Here is an 8913-nt window from a genome sequence, read left to right as displayed (position 1 = left end):
TGTGAACGTGAAAGTCCTTGCTAACTACATAGCAGAATCGTGTACTGTTTATTATTGAACTAAGTCTAACAGGCTACTGAATCGAATGAGAAAGTTTAGTACACTGACTATTATCATGACAGATTGATAATGTTGTTAACATTAACTGGACTACTAACTAGCTACTAACTAAATAGTGTGTTTTGCTTGACTTTAACATGACTATTTTTACCTGTTTTTTAGCTACACTGCCCAACACTTAGCTTGGCTAATTTTAGCTAGCTATGTACTACTGTATGTTTCATTCACTTACTGACTGACTAACTAGCAGAATTTCTTTCAATTTCTCTCTAAATTCTTCTTTCCCCTTAACTAGCAATATCACAGATATTACATACTATTATATAGTATGTGCCTCTGCTCACGCTTATTCACAAATGCTACGCAGCCGATATGCTTGAAATGCTATGTTTTTTCCTAACAAGATAGTCACTGGATTAAGATCAGTTAACTGTACAACACATTTAAAAGTTGTTCAAGAGTATTGAAAGCAGCTAGCAGCAAGCAACATGCTAAACCCTGCAATCCTAGCATGTTTACTGATATACAAACAAGAAACTATTTACATTTTGATAAAACAATATTGGAATTTAAAGCTTAACCTGGGGTCTGTCCATGTAAATGTACGCTTAGTAAATTGAATACTACTGTATGCTACCTTTGCGGGCAGGAAGACACTTCTCTCTCTTTCTCTCTTCCTATTTTATCTCTCCTTCTGTCTTGTTTCACTAATCACTCTCCATCTCTGCCTTTCAGCCTTATTTTCTTTTCTCTTTTGGTGTATGGACGAAAAAAAAAAAAAACATGCATACACGACAAAATTCAATAATTTAATTTGGGTTTCCAGAGAAATCCGCAGTGAAAAGGCAGACTGGAAAGGCGAGCCTTTAAAGATGAGCTTTTTTGTCAAAGTCTAATCAGAATCCCCCCCCTTCTATCTCTCTCTTTCTTTTTCTCCGATTTTAATTACAGCATGCTTTGTGGGAATGACAAGACGTAATACTGCAACATTTGAGTCGCCATAGCATGTACTGTAAAAGCATAAATGTTTTTATGAAAGTATGAGAAACTTGAATGCTACGTGAGAACACAGATCACATTTGAGGTTAGAGGATGATGTTTAAAATAGACACTGATGCTGAAATCCCTCTCTGGGTTTGCTAATGATTAATGAGACTTTTATTTTGTATTGTACATTCACACTAGCAAGCAACAAAGTGACAGGTGACTAATTTCTATGTGTTTCATGACATGGGGCTGCGACTTCAGTGACAGCGCAAGTGATGTTGCTTCCCTCATTTATGCGATCGAAGCTAGTAAGAAGTAAACTACCTTCTTGGCTTGTACCTTGATGGTTGATTCCAACCTCCACCCTGTATGTACTCCCCATGCTTTGGAGGTTTTGTGTAGTTACTGTACATGCATGTCTAAACTGCATGCAATTGTTTCCTGCAATGGGTTGGAACCACATCCAGGGTGTCCACCACCTTGTGCCTGGAGTAGTCTCAGGGTTCCCCATGAGGATAAGAAACAGTACAGAAAATAGATAGATGCACAGTTAACTTTAGAAGCTCTACTGTATATACTGTAGGTGTGACCATTTGTCATGTCTGCAAGCTACAAACTACAAACAATGCCACTTAGCTAGTGTGAATGTAGGGTATATATTTTCTTGCTGCACTCTCTCTCTCTCTCTCTCTCTCTGTCTCATTTACTTCATCACTCTCACTGATTGGCACCAGCTGCTTCACCTTCCAAATATTGAGTCTCCACTCTCATCCTGTTTGCACACCTTCAGCCGAAATCCCTCAAATCACAGTTTCTCTTTATTATCCACCCCAGTCTCCTCTTTCTCCCTTTCTCCCTCTTTCAAATGAGCCGCACGGAAGGCACTGCAGGTCCGTGTTCGTTGTGAATGAACCTCTTGTATGAGAGAGGAAGAGAGAGAAAGAGAGAGAGAGAGAGAGAGAGAGAGAGAGAGAGAGAGATTGAGAATGATGAATGATTAAGATGAGAGTACTGCAGAATTTAGCATGAGTGTGCCTCCAAAAATCAATGGCTACTCTGTGATACATGCAGCGAACAAGTGGACGATCAAAGCGTTTCTGCACAACCCAGTGCTCCATATACTTGCACACACACTCACACACACACACACACACACACACACACACACACACACACACACACACCCCACACACACACGCGCACACACACACACACACACACACACACACACACACACACACACACACACACACACACACACACACACACTTCCAGATAATCCACTGTGATATGATTTGAATGTCATAATCAATTCGATTTCTCAAACACTCATGTAACAGATAAGGCCAAAATCCAATATAATATAAATCCAGTCCAATGCATTATGCATTCGTCTATGTAATTAATATAAGCAACAAAACTGTCTGTCTAATTGCGTAAATACTGCATCATATCTCATGCATCATTTATCCTTCATCATCATGATTTATCGACTACCGGCTGGAACGCGTCAAAACAGCACGTCATCATCGGTGCTCACCGGTCGCCATGGTAACCCTCCAAACCGCATGTCTACGCTACTACCGCACTGTCATGACGCAAACCTACTACTTGAGGTATAAGGATAGGATATTCGACATTTAATGCATATTAAATGACTCTCCGGTTGCCAGATTGGGAATTTTGAACTCTCAATAATACACATTTTTAGCTGGGAAAGCTTGAGAATGTGGCAAAAAAAAAAAAAAAAAAAAACCCCCAAACAATATTAGATCTGAAGGAATCCCTGTAATAAACTCTACAAATCTCTTATTTTGTGGTGTATTGTGTTAAACCTTGAGATATATATCCTATTGGCTCACATAATTGCTTTAGAATTAATACTAGAAATACAGTAGTAATTACAAAAGTGTCATCTTAAAAGTATCACACAATTATCCTCAACTAGACATGTATGTAAGCAACTCCAAGGAATTAGGGAATGTTGTACATTAATCTAATCAGTTGTACACAGTTTGTAAACACTTTTGTGCTATTTTACATCTTCTCTTTATAAATGTCTGGACTTCTTCTTTTTCTCCCAAAACAACCGGCTACACTACATTTCCACAAGGTGTGTATAAATGAGTTTATGATGCCCTGAGATGGACTGGTTTCCCATTCAATGAGTGTTCATACTTTTTGTCTTTGTCTTCTGGATCTATCACTTTCCTGGCAACGATGAAGCAGTCGCTGAAAGTGTGTTAGCGAATTGGATCCTAAGGCCTACTGTGGGTACTTCAATTAACTTTGAAAGGGTGCAAATACTTTACTCTCACCATGTGTATGTGCATGCAAGCAGCTGCTGTGCGAACAGCATTGTTCACATACTCTCATATGTAATGTACATCTGGGGGATTAAATCTGGCGTCCACCAAGAAAACATATATGTCCTCCAGTCAAAGTGTTTAGTGATTTGACCAACGGACATTGTTGTCATCTGCTTCTTTAATCAAAAACCTTCACTGTACATTCAAAAGTATTTTAGTGATCTAGAAAATCCAGAAGGCTTGTACTCGAAACAGACCTTTCAGTCAGTTTGAGGAGGTTTTTAAAATTTAACACAAATTGTAATAGTATAATATATACTATAGACCGGTATTAACTGCTATCAATAAACGGGGTTATTGTTAGCATTCAATACCGGTCTATAGTATTGATACGTTTACACAACATTTCCAATGTTAGTGTTCTACTAAGTTGAGGTCACAGTGTCAACACTGACTCCACATTTTACTTTGGTGTCACACCATGTAGACATGCTGCGTAAATCACTGAGAACGTGCAACAACAACACGCCAAACAACCACAGGATAGCACGTGTCCATCATGCGTACACATACGTGTAGTTACCAACAAGTGCAAGTCTTCATATGTTAAAGCTAAACATTCTGCACCTTTCTATTTAAAAGATACACAGTACAGATATAAAAGATATGTAACTGCAAAGGAAATGTATAGGTTAATACCCTGTTTATATATCAACATATCAACATATTGGTGCCAATGTTAGAAACATTATGGTTGAATTGAATTGATTACTGGTTTCTTAATATGTTGATTATATACCTCTAGGCTATTTGTCCTGTGTGAGCATTCACATTAATGAGCAAGGTTATTAAATTTTGGAGGGTTAGAACGGTGTCACCAATCTGGCAACCCTGACTCCTGAAACGCGCGTTTCTCGCAGGCGAGACGGTGCGCGAGCAGAACATGGCGGAACGCCGACGTAACGCCCATTCAATTTTTGTATAGTAGACAAGTTCAAACGCGACATAAAACTGAAACGTCTTTCGGGCGGTTTTACCTGGCCCACTGAGTCTGATAACACGTTTACGCGCGCGCAAATCCGGCACAGACGCAATACCGGTGAGGGTCGGTGTGTTTACTCTGCTACGGCTACCGACCGCTGTCGGGTGTGCAGGCTGAATGTCCGCACGAATAAACAGCTGACTTTCTTTTCCATCAAGAAAAAAGAACACACGGGGCGTCACGACAGAAACGGCGCATGGTGTTTACGCGCATCCACGTGAGCCATGAGGGCAATCATCGCTAAATGAGAAAAAAAATTTGTGTAAGTGTAATATTTCTAACCCCAACAACTCCCCAACACACTCACACACACACACGCACGCAAGCGTGCGCACGGATGTTTGTAACCGTATATTCGTCCACAAATCGATATCAAAGCCGCTGGAATTTCACCACAACGAGCATCGCGACCGTAAAAACGTCCCGTGGCAATATTTCACTCCCCCATGAAAATAAAATACCCACTAATGAAATGATGCGCGGAAATAAAACGCACGCACGCACGCACGCACACACACACACACACACACACACACACACACACACACACACACACACACACACACACACACACACACACACACACACACACATTAACACAGAGGCCAAAATTCACAACAAATCCACAGAGGGATGCGCACACCGGCACCGGTATCGCCTTTGATAGAATGAGGAAAATAATAATAATAATAATAATAATAATAATAATAATAATAATAATAATAATAATAATAATAATAATAAGCCATGAGACGTCTCGGTGTCTGTGCGTCGGTGGCGGTTTGTAAACAACGGTCCCGTTCACTTCACTGCGTAAAACAAAAACAGCATAAGAAAAAAAAACACAGAAAAACATCAGTGTTAAATATATGCTTTGAATATATGGTGGTCTCGTGACGTACCGGCGTTTCCGTGCGCAGATTTTCACAACGGTGAGTGAAGAAGAAGACGAAGATGAAGAAGCAGCGACAAACGAGCGAATTTTTAAAAACATGGATTTTAATGTCGCAGTTCTTCCATAAGGAGCTCACAGAGGAGGAGAAGAAGACTCGTTCCCGTCACACGCACTTGTTTTTTTTTTTATTTTTCTAATAATAATTCTCTCTCTCTCTTTTTTTTTAAACCGAAGGACATTTCATCTGCTCCGCCATGCTAAACAGGTACATCGCTGTTGTTTGCTCTCACCTCGTGCACGCGCCCGCCCTCATCTCCTCCATCCTCCCCGGTCTCCGTGCGTCCGCTGACTGACTCGTGGCTCCGATGTGACAGGTTTCCTCCGCGATCAGCCGGTCAGCACTGCGAGCGAGAAAACAGCGCCCGCCGAAACCCCAACCCCTGATGACGCGCCCGCACGCACGCACGCACGCGCGCAAACGCTCTCTCTCTCTCTCTCTCTCTCACACACACACACACACACACACACACACACACACACACACACACACACACACACACACACACACACACACACACAGAGCGTGTCTGGACACCCCGCGATATCAATCGGACTCTCTCTCTCTCTATATCTCTCTCTCTCCCCCTGTCTCTCTCTATCTGTGTGTCTTTCTCTCTGTCTTATACACACTCGGAACGGAGGACATGTCTAGACACCCCGCGATGTCAGACAGTCTATTTTTATTTTCTCGTCAGACACACACACACACACACACACACACACACACACACACACACACACGCAGCACCTTTACTGAACTTCCGTTTATTAGTGCGTCTAAGCACTAATTTGTGTAAATTGAAAACATTTGGTGTAATTAGAGGTTAGAAATCATTTGTTCATGAATCTGATCATGTTGATTTGGACATGTCATCTAATAACATGTCTATGTGTCTACATGCAATCATCAGGTGCAACCTGCACAGCGGAGACCAGAACATTTATTCCCAAACGTGGGTGTGTTAAGTCACATCAGGGTCAGTACTGAAATTCAGATAATTTATTTGTTTGTTGGTTTGTTTGTTTTTGTGTTGTGACGCAGCAGGTAGCTTTGCTGCATCACAGCTCTGGAGTCCCTGAGTCAATCCTGAGCTCTGGTTACCGTCCATGTGGAATTTCTCTCCTCTACGTGTCTGTGTGGGTTCCCTCCTGGTTCTCTGTTCTCCAACAAAACATGCCAGTATAATGATTGCTGATGCACTAATGATCTATTTCTGCCTCACACACTGCCTCTGGTCTACCTCTAATCCAGATCAAGATGAATATAAATCAGAAAGTCATATACCCTCACCTCTTAATTCCTGTTATTACAGCGTTTACATTTGCATAATCAAGCATGATTAGCTCTTACACCTTATGATACAATAACACAGACCCCTTAAGATTTGTGGATTTTGCTTTGAAGACTGAATCCCAAATTACCCAAGTAACAATATTATGTTTTGTGGGATCATTGTTGCTGAAATTAGTTAAACATTTTGAAACCAGTTTATTTAAGTCTTTAAGTACAATTTATCCCTTCACATGTTAATAAGGACATGACTGACCTGTATAATTTACATACAGAATTATTAAACACATCACATTCACAAGAAACATGTCTTTATTTTCATACATGTTTAAGTTTTCTTACACGTAATCTTTAGATGATTCTTCCATTTTTTTATACACCTTGTATATTTTCACATGATTTGTAATCACATGTGATTGTATTTATACACAATTTATTTATTTTCACTTGTGATTTTACATACATATTTGTTTACAAACGTGATGTTTACACAATTCATGTATGTTCTCATGCGATTTTTACATGGTTACTTTGATTTTGACGATTATGTTGTTAAACAGCTAATTTGTTTTACATGTCAGTTTTAAAATAAAACTATTTCATATGTGGTGTTTACATGTAATTCTTGTGTTTTTTTTTGTACATGGGATTTGTACAATACTTGTTTATTCTCAGGTATTTTTGTTACACAATATGATTTTCCACATTCTTTTTGCAGTAAAGCATTTTGTTTTACAGACATTTGAAACACCCCCCCCCCCCCAAACACACACATGTGATCATATATTACTCCCATAATCGGATGTGGAAATCTTGTGATCATTTTATAATGTATGTGATTCATTAAGGGCAATTCTTAAGCCATTGTATTTGTAATTGAAATGTTCATTGATGCATGGTATTAATTAATCAAGACACAATATTACAGTTTATAAGTCCTTTGTCTTTGAATATTTGGTCATTACACTGATCCTGAAATGAAGCAAACATACAGAGTTCTAAATAAACAGAATACACTAATACAATAAATACATTAATGATGAGGCCAGACCCTAGAAACGTGCACAACTATTATTGTTATTTCTTGGTAATAATGTTTTAAATGCAATGCCAATGTATTGTTTTTTTCCTTTTTTCCCCCCTTCAAATTATCCTGTGTGTATGTCGTTGTGTCGTTATTTTAATGTTACCCATTGCACTGAAAGGAAAATATAAAACGTTATATATACAGTGCATACTACAGTAATTATTATATCCTAGCCCATATTTAAAAGGCTGTAGGAGCCATATTTAATAGGCTGTAAGAAAGCTTTTAGTAGCCTATTAGGCCACATAATGTGCATTCAGAGAGAGAGAGAGAGAGAGATAGAGAGAGAGAGAGAGAGAGAGAGAGAGAGAGAGAGAGAGAGAGAGAGAGAGAGAGAGAGAGAGAGAAAACAAGCATGCACACACGCACACGTTTTTTTAAGTTTAAGGAATAACACCTACAGCTAGAGTTATACTAATTACCAGAATAACTAATATATTCAGTATCCCTATTCCTGGATATGAATTTATATTCATTACATATAAAGTATAATTTAATAAGTATAATCATTTTATTTCATCCTTGTTAGTGATGACCAGAGGAAATCTGGCTCCCCCTGCTGATGATCCCACCCTAACTGCATCTTATGTGTTTTTTCCTTGGTTCATTTATATTCTGTTTATATTATTTTTTATTATTTGTTCGGTTTTTCGGTTCCACTTACTCCATTCTGTTCTTTTATCTATCTATCTATCTATCTATCTATCTATCTATCTATCTATCTATCTATCTATCTATCTATCTATCTGTCTGTCTGTCTGTCTGTCTGTCTATCTATCTATCTATCTATCTATCTATCTATCTATCTATCTATCTATCTATCTATCTGTCTGTCTGTCTGTCTGTCTGTCTATTTGTCTGTCTGTCTATCTGTCTATATTTTAATTTATTATTGTGTGCGTCTTCTTTACAGTCAGTTCTATGTCCAGTTTGGTTCCTAGTGTGTTTTTTTTTCTGTTCTGTTTTGTTGATCCTGTTCTGCGACATTCTGCGCTTTTTTCTCTCCCTGCGTGTTCAGTTTGTGTACGTTTTTATCACGTCACGTCACGTACGTACACGTGCAACAGGTCACTTTCTGGAACGCTCTTGGCCACGCCCATGACCTGCGCGCGCTCGCGCTCGCCCTCTACTTCCTTTTACCTTTTATTTCGTGGACGAGCGCTTCCTTCAGGCCCTAGCAGT

The 8913-nt window shown here is 39.3% G+C and overlaps 1 protein-coding gene across 5 annotated transcripts in view; it reads right to left on the bottom strand.

The window, feature by feature from the left end:
* The window catches only part of LOC113641487 (neuronal tyrosine-phosphorylated phosphoinositide-3-kinase adapter 1), a 36562-nt gene extending 30778 nt beyond the window's left edge, over window positions 1-5784 (bottom strand). For 3 of the 5 annotated variants that reach the window (XM_047809366.1, XM_047809365.1, XM_027144182.2), the window contains exon 1: window positions 5584-5781. The gene's annotated coding sequence lies outside the window, so the exon portion shown is untranslated. Of the gene's footprint in view, window positions 1-5300; window positions 5523-5583 lie in introns of those variants that run through there. The other 2 variants (XM_027144185.2, XM_027144183.2) reach the window with 2 other exon arrangements.
* Between the last annotated feature and the right edge of the window lie 3129 nt (window positions 5785-8913).

This window comes from Tachysurus fulvidraco, chromosome 26, assembly GCF_022655615.1.
Source record: "Tachysurus fulvidraco isolate hzauxx_2018 chromosome 26, HZAU_PFXX_2.0, whole genome shotgun sequence".
Lineage (NCBI taxonomy): Eukaryota > Metazoa > Chordata > Actinopteri > Siluriformes > Bagridae > Tachysurus > Tachysurus fulvidraco.
Note: the sequence above shows the minus strand (reverse complement) of the source record. Positions and strands in the feature narration are given on the sequence as shown.